Genomic DNA, 23,498 nt, shown 5'->3' with positions numbered 1-23,498 from the left:
GACAGATGGTCAACAGGCACATGAAAAGATGCTTAATGTCCATAATTATCAAGGAAATGCAAATCAAAACCATAATGAGATATCACCTCATACCTGTCAGAATGCCTATTATCAAAAAGACAACAAATAAGAAGTGCTGGCAAGGATGTGGAGAAAAGGAAACACTCATGGAGTGTTGGTGAGACTGTAAATTGGTGCCGTCACTGTGGAAAATAATATGTAGCTTCCTCAAAAGTCTAAAAATGTGATTACTATATAATCCAGCAACTTCAGTCTTATATACTTATCAAAAGAAAAGAAATACAGTAATTAGAAAAGATATATTCTACCCTAGATGGCTGGATGGAATCACCGACTCGATGGACATGAGTTTGAGTGAACTCAGGGAGATGGTGATTGACAGGGAGGCCTGAAGTGTGGGGATTCATGGGGTTGCAAAGAGTCGGAAACGACTGAGCGACTGAACTGAACTGAACTGATGCTCATTGCGGCATTGTTTACAATAGTAGAGATACAGAACAGCCTAAATACCCACCAATAAATGAATGAAAGAAGATGTGGAGCATAGATTAACACAATGGAATATTACTCAGCCATAAAAAAGAATAAAGTCTTGCCATTTGTGACAATTTGGATGGATGTATGGCATATTAAGCTGAGTGAAATAAGTAAGACAGAGAAAGATAGATGCTGTATGATTTCACTTACATGTGGAATCTAAGTTCAGTCAGTTCAGTCGCTCAGTCCTGTCTGACTCTTTGCGACCCCAAGAATCGCAGCACAGGCCTCCCTTTTAATCACCAACTCCCAGAGTTCACTCAGACTCACGTCCATTGAGTCAGTGATGCCATCCAGCGATCTCATCCTCTGTCGTCCCCTTCTCCTCCTGCCCACAATCCCTCCCAGCATCAAAGTCTTTTCCAATGAGTCAACTCTTCGCATCAGGTGGCCAAAGTACTGGAGTATCAGCTTCAGCATCATTCCTTCCAAAGAAATCCCAGGGCTGATCTCCTTTAGAATGGACTGGTTGGATCTCCTTGCAGTCCAAGGGACTCTCAAGAGTCTTCTCCAACACCACAGTTCAAAAGCATCAATTCTTCGGCACTCAACCTTCTTCACAGTCCAACTCTCACATCCATACATGACCACAAGAAAAACCATAGCCTTGACTAGATGGACCTTTGTTGGCAAAGTAATGTCTCTGCTTTTGAATATGCTATCTAGGTTGGTCATAACTTTCCTTCCAAGGAGTAAGCGTCTTTTAATTTCATGGCTCCAGTCACCATCTGCAGTGATTTGGGAGCCCCGCCTCCCCCTCCCTCCCAAAAAAGTCTGACACTGTTTCCACTGTTTCCTCATCTATTTCACATGAAGTGATGGGACCGGATGCCATGATCTTCGTTTTCTGAATGTTGAGCTTTAAGCCAACTTTTTCACTCTCCATTTGCACTTTCATCAAGAGGCTTTTGAGTTCCTCTTCACTTTCTGCCATAAGAGTGGTGTCATGTGCATATCTGAGGTTATTGATATTTTTCCTGGAAATCTTGATTCCAGCTTATCTTTCTTCCAGTCCAGCATTTCTCGTAAGCAGGGTGACAATATACAGCCTTGACGTACTTCTTTTCTTATGTGGAACCAGTCTGTTGTTCCATGTCCAGTTCTAACTGTTGCTTCCTGACCTGCATACAGATTTCTCAAGAGGCAGGTCAGGTGGTCTGGTATTCCCATCTCTTTCAGAATTTTCCACAGTTTATTGTGATCCACAAAGCCAAAGGCTTTGGCATAGTCAATAAAGCAGAAATAGATCTTTTTCTGGAATTCTTGCTTTTATGATGATCCAGCGGATGTTGGCAATTTGATCTCTGGTTCCTCTGCCTTTTCTAAAACCAGCTTAAACATCAGGAAGTTCACGGTTCACATATTGCTGAAGCCTGGCTTGGAGAATTTTGAGCATTACTTTATTAGCATGTGAGATGAGTGCAATTGTGTGGTAGTTTGAGCATTCTTTGGCATTGCCTTTCTTTGGGATAGGAATGAAAACTGACCTTTTCCAGTCCTGTGGCCACTGCTGAGTTTTCCAAATTTGTTGGCATATTGAGTGCAGGACTTTCAGAGCATCATCTTTCAGGATTTGAAATAGCTCAACAGGGATTCCATCACCTCCACTAACTTTGTTCGTAGTGATGCTTTCTAAGGCCCACTTGACTTCACATTCAGGATGTCTGGCTCTAGGTCAGTGATCACACCATCGTGATTATCTGGGTCGTGAAGATCTTTTTTGTACAGTTCTTCTGTGTATTCTTGCCACCTCTTCTTAATATCTTCTGCTTCTATTAGGTCCATACAATTTCTGTCCTTTATCGAGACCATCTTTGCATGAAATGTTCCCTTGGTATCTCTTATTTTCTTGAAGAGATCTCTAGTCTTTCCTATTCTGTTGTTTTCCTCTATTTCTTTGCATTGATCACTGAAGAAAGCTTTCTTATCTCTTCTTGCTATTCTTTGGAACTCTGCATTCAGATGCTTATATCTTTCCTTTCCTCCTTTGCTTTTCGCTTCTCTTCTTTTTACAGCTATTTGTAAGGCCTCCCCAGACAGCCATTTTGCTTTTTTGCATTTCTTTTCCATGGGGATGGTCTTGATCCCTGTCTCCTGTACAATGTCACGAACCACATTCCATAGTTCATCAAGCACTCTATCTATCAGATCTAGGCCCTTAAATCTATTTCTCACTTCCACTGTATAATCATAAGGGATTTGATTTAGGTCACACTGAACGGTCTAGTGATTTTCTCTACTTTGTTCAATTTAAGTCTGAATTTGGTATTAAGGAGTTTATGATCTGAGCCACAGTCAGCTCCTTGTCTTGTATTTGTTGACTGTATAGAGCTTCTCCATCTTTGAGTGCAAAGAATTAATCAATCTGATTTCAGCGTTGACCATCTGGTGATGTCCATGTGTAGAGTCTTTTCTTGTGTTGTTGGAAGACAGTGTTTGCTATGACCAGTGCATTTTCTTGGCAAAACTCTATTAGTCTTTGCCCTGCTTCATTCCATATTCCAAGGCCAAATTTTTCTGTTACTCCACGTGTTTCTTGACTTCCTGCTTTTGCATTCCAGTCCCCTATAATGAAAAGGACATCTTTTTTAGGTGTTAGTTCTAAAAGGTCTTGTAGGTCTTCATAGAACTATTCAACATCAGCTTCTTCAGCGTTACTGGTTGGGGCATAGACTTGGATTACTGTGATATTGAATGGTTTGCCTTGGAAACAAACAGAGATCATTCTGTCGTTTTTGAAATTACATCCAAGTACTGCATTTTGGACTCTTTTGTTGACCATGATGGCCACTCCATTTCTTCTGAGGGATTCCTGCCCGCAGGAGTAGATATAATGGTCATCTGAGTTAAATTCACCCATTCCAGTCCATTTCAGTTCACTGATTCCTAGAATGTCGACATTCACTCTTGCCATCTCTTGTTTGACCACTTCCAATTTGCCTTGATTCATGGACCTGACATTCCAGGTTCCTATGCAATATTGCTCTTTACAGCATTGGACCTTGCTTCTATCACCAGTCACATCCACAGCTGGGTATTGTTTTTGCTTTGGCTCCATCCCTTCATTCTTTCTGGAGTTATTTCTCCACTGATCTCCAGTAGCATATTGGGCACCTACTGACCTGGGGAGTTCCTCTTTCAGTATCCTATCATTTTGCCTTTTCATATTGTTCATGGGGTTCTCAAGGCAAGAATACTGAAATGGTTTGCCATTCCCTTCTCCAGTGGACCACATTCTGTCAGATATCTCCACCATGACCTGCCCGTCTTGGGCATGGCTTAATTTCATTGAGTTAGACAAGGCTGTGGTCCTAGTGTGATTAGATTGACTAGTTTTCTGTGACTATAGTTTAAGTGTGTCTGCCCTCTGATGCCCTCTTGCAACATCTACCATCTTACTTGGGTTTCTCTTTCCTTGGATGTGGGGTTTCTCTTCACAGTTGCTCCAGCAAAGCACAGCCGCTGCTGCTTACATTGGACAAGGGGTATCTCTTCACCGCTGCCCTTCTTGGCCTTCAACGTGGGATAGCTCCTGTAGGCCCTCCTGCTCCTGCGCAGCCACTGCTCCTTGGAATCTAAAAAACAGAGCAAATACACAAACATAACAGAAAAGGAGTTTTAGATACAGAGAGGAAATATGCTGTTGCTAGAGGGGAGGTGTGGGAGGAGGAAAGAAATAGGTCAGGGACATTAAGGGGTACAATCTTCCAGATGTAAAATGTGTGAGCCATGGGTGTAAAATGTATATTATGAGGTACATAGTCAATTAACTATACAATATCTTTGTATGGTGGCATATCATAATGTATTGTGATCATTTTGAAATGTATAGAAATAGTGAATTACATGGTTTGTACCAGGACCTAGTGTAGTATTTAGGGCAATTTATACTGCAAAATGGAGAAGGCAATGGCAACGCACTCCAGTACTCTTGCTTGGAAAATCCCATGGACCCAGGAGCCTGGTGGGCTACAGTCCATGGGGTAGCAAAGAGTCGGACATGACTGAGCGACTTCACTTTCACGCATTGGAGATGGAAATGGCAACCCACTCCAGTGTTCTTGCCTGGAGAATCCTGGGGACAGGGGAGCCTGGTGGGCTGCCATCTCTGGGGTTGCGCAGACTTGGACACGACTGAAGCGACTTAGCAGTAGCAGCATACTGAAAAAACAAACAAGCAATCTTATAGTGAAAAGATCAGGTTTGTGGTTACCAGAGGCAGAAGAGTAGAGGTGGGGGAATGGGAGAATTGAAAAAAAGCACTGAGAGTGCACATTTATAAACAGGTATTAGGGATAATGTACAATGTGCTGGTGTGCTTAGTTTCTCAGTCATGTCTGACTGTTTGCAACCCCACAGACTATATAGACCGCCAGACTCCTCTGTCCATGTGATTTTGCAGGAAGAGTACTGGAGTGGGTTGCCATTTCCTACTGCAAGTGATCTTCCTGACCCATGGATGGAACCTGCATGTCCTGCACTGCAGGCAGAGCCACTTACTGCAGAACCACCAGTGAAGCCCCTGTAATGTACAACATGACTAATCTAATTACACTATGTATTTTATATATGAAAATTGTTGAGAGTAAATTCTAAAGAGTTCTTTTCAAAAGGAAAATTTTTTCTATGTCTTTAGTTCTGTGTCTATATGGGATCATGGATGTTCATTAAACTTACTGTGATAGTCACTTCATGATGTATATAAGTCAAATAATCATCACTTCATGGCAAATAGATGGGGAAACAGTGGAAACAGTGTCAGACTTTATATTTTGGGGCTCCAAAATCACTGCAGATGGTGATTGCAGCCATGAAATTGAAAGACGCTTACTCCTTGGAAGGAAAGTTATGACCAACCTAGATAGCATATTCAAAAGCAGGGACATTACTTTGCCAACAAAGGTCCGTCTAGTCAAGGCTATGGTATTACCAGTGGTCATGTATGGATGTGAGAATTGGACTGTGAAGAAAGCTGAGCACCGAAGAATTGATGCTTTTGAACTGTGGTGTTGGAGAAGACTCTTGAGAGTCCCTTGGCCTGCAAGGTGATCCAACCAGTCCATCCTAAAGGAAATCAGTCCTGAGTATTCATTGGGAGGATCAATGTTGAAACTGAAACTCCAATACTTTGGCTACCTCATGCAAAGAGTTGACTCATTGGAAAAGACTCTGATGCTGGGAGGGATTGGGGACAGGAGGAGAAGGGGACCACAGAGGATGAGATGGGTGGATGGCATCACCGACTCGATGGACATGAGTTTAAGTGAACTCTGGGAGTTGGTGATGGATAGGGAGGCCTGGTGTGCTGCGATTCATGGGGTCACAAAGAGTCGGACATGACTGAGTGACTGAACTGAACTGAATCATTCTGTACATCCTAAGCTTAAACAGTGCTGTATGTCAATTATGTCTCAATTAAACAGGAAGAAAAAGTATAATTGTAATTTCTTAAACTGCAGTATATTGAAGGGAAACCTTTGCAACTCTTCCATACTTTCTTTCTTCTTTTATGGCTCTGATGAGAATTAAACTTTGGATAGCAATAAATTAGATAGATTAAAAAAAGGAACTATAGAACATTTTTGGAACAAGTCATGAAGCAGGCTGGACCCAGACAGTTGGAGGCTCCTTACCACTTTCTCAGTCTTCAGAATATGTGTTTTACCCACAGTACCCACTGCCAGAGCTGTTTTCAAGGAGTTAGCCTTGAGAGAACAATGTGTTATTGAGACCATCTGGACTGAATGTGTTTCTGAGCCCCGTTAAGACCTCTATATAAAATTTGAAGATTATGGCCAGCATCTTGCACTAGCAAGATTCTATTTTTCTTGTGGTCTCTCAAGATATACCTGGTATGTGATTCCTTTGGTTATTAAACCTGCCATCTATCAATCTGGAGTGATTTGGCTCTTTGGTTTCTCCTTGCCCTTGTGTATGGGTGCGAATTTCATATTTCAGCCAGTAATTCATGAGGTTTTGAACCAACAACTGTTAAGTCTGTCCATCTACTGCAGTCACATGCACAGTGATTGGGAAGAGCCCATGAGAAAGTAGATGGATGGGCAACAACTGAGCACAGACAGAAAACATTCTCTGGGAAAGGCTGCCCAACACCAAGAGCTTGGTTTGACTCCTGTGGTGGTTAAATCTGTAATGTGAGAAGGATCCATAAGCTCTCTTACTCTAACTCCACCCATAAACATTGGCCCTACTTAACTAGCTCCCTTCACTCTGATTTCAAGCTCACCAAACAATCTCGGGACTATAATTTTGTTTCCAAATAGATCTTCTTGTGGAATGCAAAAGAGTATTTTGCCTTACTGAGAAGCACATTTCAGATGAACATAAGAGTTGACATTTCTCACTGAACATGAACAAACTGGGTCCCTGTTTATATTTCAGCCAGTTGTGAGTTTGGTTTGCTGGAGTCATTTTTCCTACACCTAGTCAATCCTGTGACAAGGTTGTAATAAATATACTGCACTTTCAAAGTTGAGGATTAGGACTGGGACCATGGCAACTTCCCTGTTTCTTCGGTTTCCTTGCAGTCCTTTTCTCCCTCCTTTAAGACATAGGTACTCTGAGGATAATGGTGAAGTCTTTGGATTTTTGGGTGTTTGTGAGATAGAGTTTTACTTTGCTCTTATGAATGTGCATTTCAGGGGAGAATTTCAACTTCATAGAGGATGGTAAGGGGTAAACCTGCAACCACTCCATAAATTATTAGAAAATGGATGAGAGAAGGCAGTTTAAATCTTACAGCATGGGAAAAATTATCCTGTTCCACTCCAAGTCCCAGAGGGAGAGGCAATGAGCCCAGATGGATGCTATGCATGTGGTAGGTTGCATTGTCCTTGAGGTTTGGCATACTCAAAGATAATCTGCATAGACTCTTAGGGCCTGTGGAGGACTACCTTCACAGTAGTTCATTCTCCAGAGGAATGGAATGCAGGAAAGGGAAATAGGTGTGCAAATCCTGTGAAGCACAGTCAGCATCTGCCAGTTTGGTTGCAGTACAGGATTTCTCAGAGGAATTAGAGAGACACAATCACAGAGGAAACTTGGGATCAGATTTTAAAGGATTATAAATAGCTAAAGAGTTCAATGTCTCCAAAGAGTTCTAAAAGATCACTCTATGGAGTCTTAAGTGCAGATTCTAGAAGTCTTCTACTTCAGTCTCACTGTATATAATGTAAAGAGCATGGGGGAGGATGTATGATACTGTTGTGATTATATATCCAACTGGTCAGTGGCAGAATAGGAACAATTCTAATTTCTGCAGCATAATCATTGTTTAATTCATAGTAAGTACCTTTAAAGTCAAGTGACTTTCCCACAATGCATGCTCAAAGTCCACTTAGTCGATTGTAATTTGAGAATTTACAGAGAGGGGAAGTGGAAATATTTATTATCCTTCACCTCAACTGTCCTTCTAGTTTTCATGACTGACTACATGTCTCCCCTGAGGCAGGCAGCACTCAGATTTGCAGTGACATTATGTGGTTGAAACTTTGGGCTATGTTGAAGTCTGCACAAAGAGAATTGGGTAGTCTTCACCAACCCCAGTCCATGGACTGAAGATCACATGGAAATCAATGATGAAAGTTAAGGATGAAGACTGGAGAAGCAGAGGATGAATATGCTGAGTTTCCTGATCCCAGGAATCAGCTGACAGTCTATATTTATACTATTAGCTCAGTAGATGAGAAACTACCTTGCCAAGTCTTACTACCTATAGGATTCTAAGACTGAGTCCTAGTGAGAATAATGACTGCCACTGAATGGTATTTCAACCAGAGAGTGGAGAAGTAGATTCAATAAGCAGAACACAACAGAGAGCAAGGAACTCAGAGCCACAATCTTTTGGTGTTCTCTTCATATCCCCTGGGATGTGAGCAATCTGAACACAAAAAATGTCCCATTAGCAGTGAAACTAACTTCTTTCTTGTCTTCCAAAATGGAGCATGACTTTGATTAGGTCAGGGACCTGTCTATATTGTTACCACTATACCCTCCAAGAATCAGGTGTAAGGCCTGGCACATAGTAAACAATAAAAGTTGGTGAGTGAGTAAACAAATGAGGGGCCACTACTTTATTTTTTTTCCAGGTTTTATAGAGATGAAATTGATACACATCCCAGGCTTACCAGGTGGCACAGTGGTAAAGAAACCACCTGCCAGTGCAGGAGGCAAAAGAAACTCAGGGTTGATCCTTGGGTCAGGATGATACCCTGGAATAGGAAATGGCAACCCACTCCAGCATTCTTGCCTGCAAAGTTTCATGGACAGAGGAGCCTGGCAGGCTACAGTCCATGAGGTTGTAAGGAATAGGACACGATTGAGCAACTGAGGACACATGCACAGAATTGATACACATCACTATATAAATTTAAGGGATACAGAAAAATGGTTTGACTTACATATATTGTGAAATTATTATAGCAGTAAGTTTAGTTAACATCCATATTCCCATAGATAAAATAAATATAAATATTAAAAGACTTTTCTTGTGATGAGAAACCTCAGAATTTACTATCTTAATAACTTTCCTATATCATATAGCAGTGTTAATTATAATTGTCATGTGGTACATTACATCCCAGTACTTATTTATCTTATAACTGGTAGTTTGTACTTTTTGATTGCCTTCCTCCAATTCCCCCTTTTCCCACCTCCATCTCTGGTAACCACAAATCTGATCTCTTTTTTCTATATCTTCTTTTTAATATTCTACATACAAGTGAGATAATACAGTATTTGCCTTTCTCTGTCTGACTCACTTCAGTTAGCATAATACTCTCAATGTCCATCCATGCTGTTGCAAGAGGACTTTCTATTTTTTTAAATGAATGAATAATATTCAATTGTGTGTATGTGTATCTCAAAATTTCTTTATTTATTCATCAGTGGACACTTATTGACCTATTTCTATGTCTTGCTTAAAAACATAGGGATGCAGATATCTTTTTAAGCTTGGGTTTTCAATCCCTTTGGATATAGTCCCAGAATTGGAATTTCTGAATCACATGGTAGCTTTATTTTTAACTTTTTGAGCATCCTCCACACTATTTTCCAAAGTGGCTATGCTGGTTGACAACCCCACCAAGAGTGCACAAGTGTTCTTTCTTCAAATCCTTGTCAGCACTTTATTCATGCTTCCTTCTCCCCATTCTCTCCCACCCCAACAGCAACATCCAGAGTTTCTTTTTTTTTAATGATTTTTTCTGTTTATTTTTAATTAGAGGATAATTGCTTTACAAAGATGTGTTGGTTTCTGCTGAACAACAATGTAAAACAACTATAAATATATATAAATAACCTCCCTATTGATCCTCCCTCAAGCACCTCTTTCCACCCCTCTAGGTTGTCACAGAGTGCCAGACTGGGGTCCCTGTGTTATATAGCACCTTCCAACTAGCTGTCTGTTTTACACACAATAGTGTATATATGTCAATGCTATAACCTTCCCATCCTCACCTTCCACAACTATGTCTTTAAGTCCATTCTCTACATCTTTGTCTCTATTCCTGCCCTGCAAATAAGTTCATAAGTACCATTTTTCTAGATTCCATATACATACATTAATATATTTACTTTTCTCTTTCTGACTTACTTCACTCTGTCTAACAGGCTCTAGTTTCATCCACTTCAATTCAAGTGACTCATTTTTGTTCCTTTTTATGACTGAGTAATATTCCATGTGTATATGTACCACAACTTCTTTATCCATTCACCTGTCATTTAGGTTGCTTCCATGTCCTGGCTATTGTAAATAGTGCTGAAATGAACATTGGGATACATGTGTCTTTTTGAATTGTGATTTTCTCTGGATATATACTCAGTAGTATTACCGTGCAATTGCACTCATTTTACACGCTAGCTAAGTATGCTAAATTTCTAAAGTAATGCTAAAATTCTCCAAGCTAGGCTTCATCAGTATGTGAATTGAGAACTTCCAAATCTTCAAGCTGGATTTAGAAAAGGCAGAGGAACCAGAGATCAAATTGTCAACATCCGTTGGATCATAGAAAAAGAAAGAAAGTTCCAGAAAAACATCTACTTCTGCTTTATTGACTATGCCAAAGCCTTTGACTGTGTGGATCACAACAAACTGTGGAAAATTCTTAAAGAGATGGGAATAGCAGACCACCTTACCTGTCTCCTGAGAAATCTGTATTTCTCAGGTGAGGAAGCAACAGTTAGAACTGGACATGGAACAATGGACTGATTCCAAATTCGGGAAGGAGTCCCTCAAGGCTGTATATTGTCACCCTGCTTATTTAACTTATATACAGAGTACATATGTGAAATGTCAGGCTGGATGAAGCACAAGCTGGAATCAAGAGTGTAGGGAGAAATATTAATAACCTCAGATATGCAGATGATACCACCCTTACGGCAGAAAGTGAAGAACTAAAGAGCCTTTTGATGAAAATGAAAGAGGAGAATAAAAAAGCTGGCTTAAAACTCAACATTCAAAAATGAAGATCATGGCATCTGGTCCCATCACTTATGGCAAATAGATGGAGAAACAATGGAAACAGTGACAGACTTTATTTTCTTAGACTCCAAAATCACTGCAGATAATGACTTCAGCCATGAAATTAACAGATGCTCCTTGGAAGAAAAGCTATGACAAACCTCAGTTCAGTTAAGTCACTCAGTTGTACCTGATTATTTCCCACTTCATGGACTGCAGCATGCCAGGCCTCCCTGTCCATCACCAACTCCTGCAGTTTACTCAAACTCATGTCCATTGAGTCAGTGATGCCATCCAACCATCTATGACAAACCTAGACAGCATATTAAAAAGCAGAGACATTGCTTTACCAACAAAGTCTATATAGGCAAAACTGTTGTTTTCCAATAGTCATGTGTGTATGTGAGAATTGGATCATAAAGAAGGCTGAGTGTCAAAGAATTGATGCTTTTGAACTGTGGTGTTGAAGACGCTTGAGAGTCCTTTGGACTTCAAGGAGACTGAACCAGTCAATCCTAAAGGAAATCAGTCCTGAATATTCACTGGAAGTGAGAGGGTAACAGGCAGGAAGGCCAGGGGTCTCCAAAGGGAGGAAATAGGCTGCAAGTGTCAGACATTTTTATCTCTCTTAAGTGGCAGGAGGAAACAAACTAGCGATATTTTTTCCTTCCCTATACAAATTTAAAAGGAGGTTTCTCTTAAAATACTGTGTTGCCATAATGACACCTGGTTTCACCTGAAGTTAACTATTCTCAAACCTTGAGTTAACCAGTGCATTTTTCTTATGGAAATGTTTGTCTTAAGCTATGTTAATGTACTATGCATTTACCCCAAACTCTGTCTTCAAGTTGATTCTGCCTAATGGCTCAGAATAGACTTGACAAACCAGTATGTTATACTCAGACATTGTTCCCCTAATCTATGTAAATTAAACTATTTGTATGGTAATCTGCCCTTCTCCAAGATTCAAGTCAATCGTTTTATGGCCAGGGATGACTCATCTGGTGCCAAGATTATCCCAAAATACATATTACGGATGAAGGGTCTGGTGCCATTCTGAGTTTTAAGACATTCCCTTCCTTTATTAACCATCTGCTAGAATACACAGAAGAACTGTACAAAAAAAATCTTCACGACCCAGATAATCAGGATACTGTGATCACTCATCTAGAGCCAGACATTCTGGAATGTGAAGTTAAGTAGGCCTTAGAATGCATCACTACAAACAAAGCTATTGGAGGTGATGGAATTCCAGTTGAGCTATTTCAAATCCTGAAAGATGATGCTGTGAAAGTGATGCACTCAATATGCCAGCAAATTTGGAAAACTCAGCAGTGGCCTCAGGACTGGAAAAGTCAGTTTTCATTCCAATCTGAAAGAAAGGCAATGCCAAAGAATGATCAAACTACCGCACAATTGCACTCATCTCACACGCTAGTAAAGTAATGCTCAAAATTCTCTATGCCAGGCTTCAACAATATGTGAACCGTGAACTTCCTGATGTTTAAGCTGGTTTTAGAAAAGGCAGAGGAACCAGGGATAAAATTGCCAAAATCCACTGGATCATTGAAAAAGCAAGAGAGTTCCAGAAAAACATCTATTTCTGCTTTATTGACTATACCAAAGCCTTTGACTGTGTGGATCACAATTAACTGTGGAAAATTCTGAAAGGGATGGGAATACCAGACCACCTGATCTGCCTCTTGAAAAATCTGTATGCAGATCAGGAAGCAACACTTAGAACTGGACATGGATCAACAGACTGGTTCCAAATAGGAAAAGGAGTACGTCAAGGCTATATATTGTCACCCTGCTTATTTAACTTCTATGCAGAGTACATCATGAGAAACACTGGGCTGGAAGAAACACAAGCTGGAATCAAGATTGCCGGGAGAAATATCAATAACCTCAGATATGCAGATGACACCACCCTTATGGCAGAAAGTGAAGAGGAACTAAAAAGCCTCTTGATGAAAGTGAAAGTGGAGAGTGAAAAAGTTGGCTTAAAGCTCAACATTCAGAAAATGAAGATCATGGCATCCGGTCCCATCACTTCATGGGAAATAGATGGGGAAACAGTATCAGACTTTATTTTTCTGGGCTCTAAAATCACTGCAGATGGTGACTGCAGCCATGAAATTGAAAGACGCTTACTCCTTGGAAGGAAAGTTATGACCAACCTAGATAGCATATTGAAAAGCAGAGAAATTACTTTGCCAACAAAGGTCTGTCTAGTCAAGGCTATGGTTTTTCCTGTGGTCATGTATGGATGTGAGAGTTGGACTGTGAAGAAGGCTGAGCACCGAAGAATTGTTGCTTTGAAACTGTGGTGTTGGAGAAGACTCTTGAGAGTCCCTTGGACTGCAAGGAGATCCAATCAGTCCATTCTAAAGGAGATCAGCCCCGGGATTTCTTTGGAGGGAATGATGCTAAAGCTGAAACTCCAGTACTTTGGCCACCTCATGCGAAGAGTTGACTCATTGGAAAAGACTCTGATGCTGGGAGGGATTGGGGGCAGGAGAAGGGGACAACAGAGGATGAGATGTCTAGATGGCATCACTGACTCGATGGATGTGAGTCTGAGTGAATTCCGGGAGTTGGTGATGGACAGGGAGGCCTGGCACGCTGTGATTCTTGGGGTCGCAAAGAGTTGGACATGACTGAACTGAACTGAACTGAGTGACTATATAACATCCAGCTGAAGACTATCAGGGGGGTACTCTTTCTGACCCCTTCTGATGCCTATGTCAGAAGCTTTCTCTATCTCCTTTATACTTTAATAAAACTTAATTACACAAAAGCTCTGAGCGATCAAGCCTTGTGTCTGGCCCCAGATTGAATTCCTCTCCTCCAGAGGCCAAGAATCCCGGCGTCTTTTCGTGGTTCAGCAACAACCTTTCAGAAGGACTGGTGCTGAAGCTGAAACTCCAATATTTTGGCCATGTTATGCAAAGAACTGACTCGCTGGAAAAAAAAAAAATTGATCCTGGGAAAGATTGAAGACAGGAGAAGGGGATGACAGAGGATGAGATGGTTGGATGGCATCACCAACTCGATGGACATGAGTTTGAGCAAGCTCCAGAAGTTGGTGATGGACAGGGAAGCCTGGTGTACTATAGTCTGTGGGGTTCAAAGAGTTGGACACGACTGAGCAAATGAATTGACTGATACCCAGTAGTGGGATTACTGGGTCATATGGTAGTTTCATTCCTAGTTTTTTAAAAAGGAATCTCCATACTGCTCTTCATAGTGGCTGTTTCAGTTTACATTCCCAAAACAGTGCAAGAGGATTCCCTTTTCTCACATCCTCTCCAGCATTGTAGATTTTTTGATGATGGCCATTCTGACTGGTGTGAGGTTATATCTCATTGTAGTTTTGATTTGCATTTCTATAATAATGAGAGCTGTTGAGCATCTTTTCATGTGTTTGTTGGCCATCTGTATATCTTTGGAGAAATGACTGTTTAGGTCTTCTGCCCATCTTTTTGAGAAAAATAGAGAAGACTCAAATAAAAAAATTTAGTAATGAAAAAGAAGTCACAACAAAAAACACAGAAATACAAAGTATCATAAGGCACTGCTATGAGTAACTATATGTTAATAAAGTGGACAACCTAGAAGAAATGCACAAATTCTTAGAAAAATACAACCTTCCAAGACTGAACCATGGAGAAATGGAAAATATGAACAGGGTGCTGGGCCAGGCTCCCTGAGTTATATGGTAGCTTTCCTCTAGTTACCTATTTTACACACAATAGTGTATATATGTTAATGTTTGAATATTTATTTTAAATAAAGAAGCAACAAATAAGAATATAAAAAACAAACATGAACAGACCAATCCTAAACACTGAATTCAAAACTGTCAAAAATCTTACAACCAAAAAAAAGTCCAGGGCTAGATGGCTTCACAGGTGAATTCTATCAAATTTTTAAAGCAAGTTAACACCTATCCTGCTCAAATTCTTCCAAAAAATTGCACAAGGAGAAACCCTCCAAAACTCATTCTCTGAGGCCATCATTACCCTGATAACCAAAACCAGAAAATGTTGTCACAAAAACAAAAATTATAGGCCAATATCACAGATGAACATAGATGTAAAAATCCTTAACAAAATACTAGCAAATACAATCCAACACAACATATAAAAACAATAATACACCATGATCAAGTGGGATTTATCCCAGGGATGCAAGGTTTCTTCAATATGTGCAAATCAGTCAATGTGATACACCACATTAGCAAATTTGAAAGATAAAAGCCATATGATAATCTCAATAGATGCAGAAAAATATTTTGACAAAATTCAACATCCATTTATGATAAGAACTCTCTGGAAAATGGGCATAGAAGGAACTACCTCAACATAATAAAGAACATATATGACAAACCTACAGCAAACATTATTCTCAATGGTGAAAAACTAAAAGCATTTCCTCTAAGATCAGGAACAAGACAAGGGTGTCCACTCTCACCACTATTATTCAATACAGTTTTGGAATTCCTAGCATAGAAACCTAGAAACCAGAGAAGAAAAAGAAAGGAAAGGAATTCAGATTGCAAAGGAAGTAAAACTCTCACTGTTTGCAGACAGCATGACAATATACATAGAAAACCCTGAAGATATCACAGAAAATTATGAGTTAATCATTAATCTAGTAAAGTTGCAGGATATAATATTAATACACAGAAATCACAGCATTTGCTGTCACTCTTTCTAATAATGGGCATTCTAACAGACATAAGGTGATATCTCATTGTAGTTTTTATTTTCATTTCCCTAATGACTAGTAGTCATATACAGATGTGAGAGTTAGACCATAAAGAAGGTTGAGCTTTGAAGAATTGATGCTTTTGAACTATGGTGCTGGAGAAGACATTTGAGAGTCCCTCAGACTGCAAGAAGATTGAAACAGTCAATCCTAAAGGACATAAATCCTGGATATTCATTGAAAATCAAATGATGCTGAAGCTCCAATACTTTTGCCACCTGATGTGAAAAGCCAACTCATTGGAAAAAGACTGTGATGCTGGAAAAGATTGAAGGCAAAAGAAGATAGGGGCAACAGAGGATGAGGTGGTTATACAGCATCATCAACTAACAGACATGAATTTGAGCAAATGCCAGGAGACAGTGAAGGACAAGAAAGGCTGACATGCTGTAGTCCATGGGGTTGCAAAGTTGGACACAACTTGCTGACTGAACAACAGCAACGATTAGTAAGGTTGAGCATATTTTCATACCTGTTCACCATTTGTATATCTTCTTTGGAAATAGTCCTAACCCACCTGGTCTTTTGACTATTTTCTCAATAGGATTGTTTGCTTTTTTTTTTGCTATTGAATTGTGTGAATTCTTTGTATATTTTTGGTATAAACCCCTTATCAGTATTGTTTGTAAATATTTTCTCCCATTTCATAGGTTGTCTTTAATTTTGTTGATTGTTTCTTTTGCTGTGAAGAAGCTCTTAGGCTTGATGTAGTCCTTCTTGTTCATTTTTGGTTTTGGTGCTTGTGCTTTAGGTGTCATATCCAAAACTCCTTGTCAAGACCCACATCAAGGAGTTATTATCCCTTTGTTTCCTTTTAGAAGTTTATGGTTTCAGGTCTTACATTTAAATCTTTGATAAATTTGGAGTTAATTTTCATGTATCTACCACTTTCTTTTGGCAACACTCTCTGTTGTCTCTTATGTCTTCTAGTATTTCATTTAAAACATATACAACTGATCCTATTAGAGCTTGTTCTTCTTCTACAGTGAGTTTTCCTAGAAAAATCATTCTAACACTTTAGATTTCACTGCTACTATTTATGGTTTCTTAGACAAATTCTAAGAAATACTGATAAAATTCCCCTTGTCAACTTAAATGCCTCAAGGTTATCTTTTTGTGGAAGAGATTTGTAAAGTTTGTGAAATCTGTGCAAAATTCCCATTACAAATTATCCAGGTCTGGTCAAAGGGACCAAAAAATCCCAGGAAGAACCCATAGGAATTTTTAAAAAGTTTAACTGTCATGTCAGTTTTTTAAGTAGACAAGTCATATAGACATTGAGTAATTTTCATGACATGCCTTGGAAAAGGCAGAATATAGCCTAGTTTGAGCAGATCAATAATCACATTTACAGTTAAATAGAAAGTTAACATTTGGCTTTAAGGAAAAACCTTAAAAAAAGAAACTATATGTTAGCTTTTGAGACAGAAATGAGAAGCAAATAGAGATATAGGCCTTGGTAATCAGAGCCTTGGATATTTAAATAAAAGCATTTATCTGTGTCAACTTTACTATGCTTCAGATATTTCTACCTTTTTTTTTTTTTTTTTTTTTTTTTAACCAGGAGTTCAACCTTTTGAAGGATCTGGTTCTCCATTATTATTTTTGTGATTTTGCCCAGTCTCTATTAAAGGTCTTTATGACTTATAATTTAAAATCAGGGTGGATTAAAACTAAATTTGAGATTCACTTTTGGAGTAATTTCAGAATGTAAGATTTAGATCCATCTAACACTCATGGAGTTTCTTCTAGGTACCAGGCATCTCCTTAAAACTGGGAATAAAAGGGTGAATAAGACTGACATGATCCTTGCCCCCAGAATTTATAATTTAGCAAAAATAAGACATACAAACTCACAATTGAAAGCAGATAAAGCAGAAGGTCCCTAGAGAGGGAGATCCAGGCATGGTTTTCTTGACATCAGTTCAGTTCAGTTGCTCAGTTGTGTCCAACTCTTTGCGACCCCATGGACTGCAGCATGCCAGGCTTCCTTGTCCACCATCTCCCAGAGCTGGCTCAAACTCATGTCCATCGAGTAAGTGATGCCATCCAACCATTTCATCCTCTATTGTCCCCTTCTCCTCCTGCCTTCAATCATTCTGAGCATCAGGGTCTTTTCCAGTGAGTCAGATCTTTACATCAGGTGGCCAAAGTATGGAGCTTTACCTTCAGCATCAGTCTTTCCATTGAATATTCAGGACTGATTTCCTTCAGGATTGAGTGGTTCAATCTCCTTGAAGTCCAAGAGACTCCCAAGAGTCTTCAACAGCACAGTTCAAAAGCATTTGACACTCAGCCTTCTTTATGGTCCAATTCTCATAAGATACAAGGCAGAGGTTCCTAGATTTCAATCCTGTGTGATTAAAAATTTTAGAAAATCCAAAGCTGAAACTTTCTCTTTGTGCATCCTTTTGGAACGTAGGTTGTCAGAGTGGAAGAGAAAATGTGTTCTCCCCTGAAACTCAACTGTTCGGAGCATCTTTCCTATTATTTACACAGAATACTCTGGGCAGTCCTTTGCTGTCAGCCTATATATTTAACATCATCCTTTCTTCTCTTCCCTTTACCAATTGTATCTCAAAAGAGATGAGAATGGGCTTCCTTCACCCACTTGCACACTTGTATACTTCCTTGTCAATAAAGTTACTGGGTATCTGCTTGTTCAAGGAGCATCAGATTTAGAAACCCCAATGGGGATGTGTGTTGCTGATCCTGCTTGTGACCCCAGTTGTCTTGTAGTTCACACTGTTTGCTGAACCTGGGGTAGGCAAGGCAAGAGCTAAGAGGCAGGAAGGAGACTGGAGGGGCCATAGGAGCTGCAGACACATTGAATCTCTCCTGGCTGGTGCAGCAGCCGTAACAGTATTTTCTCCTAGCTGTCACAGTAGCTGTAGCAATAGACGCTCTATATTCTCTCCTCTCGTGGCTGACCCAATGGACACAGCCGTGACGCAGCAGTAATACAGGCGTATTGCACAGAACAACCCGTGACCAAACGAGTATCTCGTGACACACATGCTCAGTGCTGTAAGTGATCTCAGCTGTTACACAGTCATCATTTACAATATGTGGGGTGAAAGGGCCTGAACACACCATCTTGTCTAATTTGCTTCTCCCTACAGGATGCAGCAACCTATATTTACAGAGGCAGAATAAAGAGTGTAACTTCCTCAGCAGACTGAAAGTCAGACTCCGCTCTGCAGTTGAACTGTCTTGAGGCCTCAACAAAGCATTTAGTGTCGCTTTCCTCCTTGTAAATAAGGTTGTTGGGAGGATTACATGTGATCATGTATATAGCACTCTTCCTGGCTTAGTAAATATTAGTTGCTATCAACTGTGGAGTTGCTCTAATCCAGTATTTAATTCTAGTCTAGGGGCCCCCATCACATCAAAATCTCCAAGCCCATCATACAGCACTTGGTTTGGATTTCTCCACTGTCTTCTCTCTTTCTTTGAATTAAAAGTATTTTATTTTCAGTTACATATCCAGTAATTTTTTTGAGAACCTTTTTTTTTTAAAAAAAAAAAAAAAAAAAAAAGACGTATCTTTAACAGCAGCATACGCCAGCTCATCTCCCAAAACAGACTCTGTCTTTGCGAGACACAGATTTTTTTCCCCCGTAGGGGGTGCACCGTTCCTGGAAGTACTGCAATACCAGGTCGATGCGTGGAGTGGACGGAGCAAGTTCCTATTCCAACTCCCTGCTCCAAAAATCCATTTAATATATTGTCCTCGGATAGAGGACGTATCAGATATTAAACTGATAAGAACAGATACTACACTTGATCTTAGCCAAAAGGCCGAGAAGCGATGAGAACTTATTTTATACTATAACTGGATAATGTACTGCAGAATATTTTAGAATCTTATATTTACTTTATTTCATTCAAACTTCAAATTACTCCTTGCACGTGGCACTATCATGGGCATCTTACACCTGCTAATCATAAAAACTTAGAGAAATTAAATGACTTGCCTAAGGCTATACAGATGAAAATTGGAAGAGCTGGGATTCAATACATACAGTTTGTCTGATATTATACCAATTCCCACTATACTAAGTTGACTTTCCTGATGCTACTGTAGGAGAGGAGTGTGGAGAAATAAACTTTCTCCTTAAGTTTGACTCAATGATAATGTGACTACTTTTCAAAAATTCTAGGTTGTGTTGACATCATGTGGTCATGGTCTAAGTCACAAAGAGTTGTGTTTTTAAAATGGCCTTCACATTTTGACTTTGGTTCTTTAGAGTACTATCATGGGAATAACTTCTTATCCATCTCTACTTTCAATAGATACTCAATTTTGTCCAAATATCTGTCCTGGCTCCACAAAACCATATAATTTTAAGGAAAGCTGACTCTTCCCCAATTACTGAGTTGACATGGTTAGTTTAAAAAAGGGAAATTCTACCATACATTGACCTGAATCAGTCACTGGTGTGCATGTGTCCCCTATCGCAAAGCCCCCTCCCACCTCCCTCCGCATCCCATCTCTCTGGGTTGTTCTAGTGCACCGGCCTTGAGTTCCCTGTTTCATGCATCAAACTTGGACTAGAGATCTATTCACAGATGGTAATTAGCCTCCAATTAAAATAAATAAATTTTAAAAATTAAAAAGGGCAAGTCTACTCTTTTTGCTAGTTCAGGAGTAAGGAGATGTGACTCTATTCTGTCTGAGACTTGAGGAGAAATTTGACTGCCCAAGAACCAGAAAATACATTTTAAAAAATTAAAAGAAAAAGAAAAAATAAACTTCATTATGAAGAAAATCGCATTTAGAACAAAACCTGGTAAAAATTGTAAATGGAAATGTATAAAAAATTTTTTATAGAGTGGTTTTTGTGGATCATAATTTTTAGTAGATAAAAAATATCACTGACATTATTTGTAAAATAAAATACAATGGGTGAATTTATTACAGGAAATAATTCTGAACTTTGCCATCAGTTTGGAATTTTTCTCCTTTTAAAGGAAATTTGTTGGAAGGTTGAGGTAAGTGCTCACTCCCTCATCTCATCTATACTGTGTTCTCCACTTTTAGGTTAAGTGTGATCATTGCTTGGGCTCATAGTTAGAGATGACAGTCTTTTATTGTCAGATGTAAACTGTCTTCCGGTCCAGGGGATCATAACTGTGAGGGCTCTGTTAGTAAAAGTCTCTAGTTTAGCCAGTTATTGCAGAATGATTTTTTTCATGGAGTACTTATTCTCAACATTCAAGAAATCAGTAACATTGTCATTTTAATATCTTCTTTTTTTATGGCAGATGCCATAAGCATTATTTCCTTCCTCTTCTAGCATACGGCCCATTATGCAGATATAACTTGAACTAAGCAAAATTGTAGGAGATATAAATAAATAATTTTGCATTTTCCTCATAGGACAAATGACTAAATGCTAATTTGGAATCTGGCAAACTTGGCTGGCTTGTTAGAAAATTTTAAAATAATGTGCCCTCTTACTGCAATTCATGCCATTTATTTTGTTTTATATGGCAAAGCCCCAAATGAATAAATGAATTGTGCTTCCCCTAATGCTATTTTCTAGAAAACAGGAAACTTATGTGTGACAGAGGCAGAAATTTAGTGTTACTTCCACTGACTGAATCCTATTTTTCATTTATATATCCTACCATACTATGTTGAAATGATTTTATTTCTACAAGTTTGTCTATGTGATGACCTAAGATATCACCTGTGATGTTTCATGGAGTACTTTGTTCTATAATCTTTAAAGTGCTTCTATTTTTAGCAGGCTCAAATAGACATGGGTATTGGTGGATGCTGAGAATTTTGTGTATACTAGAATATCTGCATTAAATTCACTCCTTTCCAAAGTAAGAGTTACTATATTATTCACTGATTCATTTGCAGTTATTTCAAATATTGGAGGACTAGTTAGCATTTAAAAGTTAAATAGTACAAAGTAGAAGTCTGGTATTTTCATTTCTAGAACTTCTACTTTTGGTCCAAAAATTATTTTTTAACAAAGATTTACTGAATACCAAGTATGTATCAGCCACTGATCTAGGCACTGGATGGCAAAAGTGGAAAAAACAAAACCCATGTTCTCATGCAGCTTTTATTCTGGCAAGAAGAGAAAGATGATATATTTGAAAACTCATAAATGCATTACATTTTAGGTGTGCTTTGGAAAAATGTAAACAGAGTGGCCATTATGGGAGGTGTTGTTAATTTAAAAGACTAGTCAGAGAAGGTGTCTGTAATAAAGGGACATATAAGATGAGTGACAAGAAGTGGATTTGGCAACTGAGAAGCCAGGTGACTGCAAAGACTATCTATGTGCAGAATTGATAGTCAATTATTGTCTGCAGATGTTGAGTTACATGCTTCAGGCCTGCAAGCCCTGTACTTGCCCAGCCTCAAGAACAAAGAAAGAGCCTGTATTTGGTGATAGAGACATTGATGGTTTAATGGACGGGGGCATCTCATATGTGTAAAGCAAGGTCCTGGAGCAACACCCCTATGTGTGTAGCTGATGGTGGGCAGGCCATGGCAGCAGTCTTTGCTACTGGGTGGGGAGGTGTTTCCAGTTATAAAGGGAATTGATGATTGATGTGAGCATGGCTTGTTGGTTACCAGGGAAACCAGCAGATGAGCACGCTGCAGAGGAACCTTCCCCTCACCACTCCTTCGATAAGTTATCATGGTGGAGATGTTCTGATCTCAAATTTAGAAAAATCATTAGCTGGGGTTAGGGGCAATTATGTGGGCATTTAATTGATGAGACTCTCTAAGAGGGAAGGTCAGTCACGAGGGTAATGTGTAGGTCAAGCAGGGGCTGGTCAGGCAGGGAATGTACAGAGAGCAAAAGAACAGCCGTCTTGGGGACAGTGCTGACCACACAACAGGTGTAACAGTCTTTTACCACTGACTGGTCCCTTTTCATACCAGTTGTTAAATATTTCAAAAACTTTCCCATGATGGTATTAGAAAAGGAGCAAAAGGTACTAAATTTTTAAAAGAATATTTCTGTAGAAGAACACAGGGAGACAGGTGCTTAATTCTTCCAGGAACAAAGGGGAGGAGCTGGATGTGAAGGCAACAAGGAGGAGTAGGTGGAACTATAGTTTAATGGCTTGAACTTCAAAATAGTTGAAAGGTTCTAGGAAGGAGGTCAGAGAAGGCAATGGCACCCCACTCCAGTACTCTTGCCTGGAAAATCCCACAGATGGGGGAACCTGGTGGGCTGCCATCTATGGTGTTGCACAGAGTCAGACATGACTGAAGTGACTTAGCAGTAGCAGCAGCAGGAATGAGGTGGAGATAATGGTTCTCAAATGGCAATGGGCAATAAAGTGAATAAAGTGGATGGCCTCACCACCTCCAGACCTAGTGAGATGAGTAGTGTGGAGGAGAAAAGATGCCACTCAAACTGGCTACATGCAAAGTAGCATCCTTAGAGGAAAGCAGATTTTATTTAGATGGGGGAGGAGGGAATATTCAGAGGAGAAGTTAAGGATAAAGGATGCTTTGTCAATGACAGGTGAAGAGCCTAAGAGGATATTTTGCAGTACATAATACTAGCAGGTCTGAGAGGTCAGCAAGTGGTGAAACCATCTCTCATATTAAACAGACATACAGACTAAGAAGTGAATAAGAGCCCAGGTGATGGGAGATCAACTAAGGAGTGCTCAGTGATATTGGGCAGGATGTGATGTTGGG

The 23,498-nt window shown here is 39.6% G+C and overlaps 1 non-coding gene across 1 annotated transcript; it reads right to left on the bottom strand.

The window, feature by feature from the left end:
* Positions 1 to 19,433: 19,433 nt before the first annotated feature.
* LOC123465027 lies at positions 19,434 to 19,624 on the bottom strand. Its single transcript, XR_006640108.1, has one exon. It is a non-coding gene; the product is annotated as a U2 spliceosomal RNA (small nuclear RNA).
* Positions 19,625 to 23,498: the final 3,874 nt, after the last annotated feature.

The sequence above is a fragment of the Bubalus bubalis genome, chromosome 16 (assembly GCF_019923935.1).
Source record: "Bubalus bubalis isolate 160015118507 breed Murrah chromosome 16, NDDB_SH_1, whole genome shotgun sequence".
Taxonomy (NCBI): Eukaryota; Metazoa; Chordata; class Mammalia; order Artiodactyla; family Bovidae; genus Bubalus; species Bubalus bubalis.
This window is presented reverse-complemented; position numbering and strand designations above follow the sequence as displayed.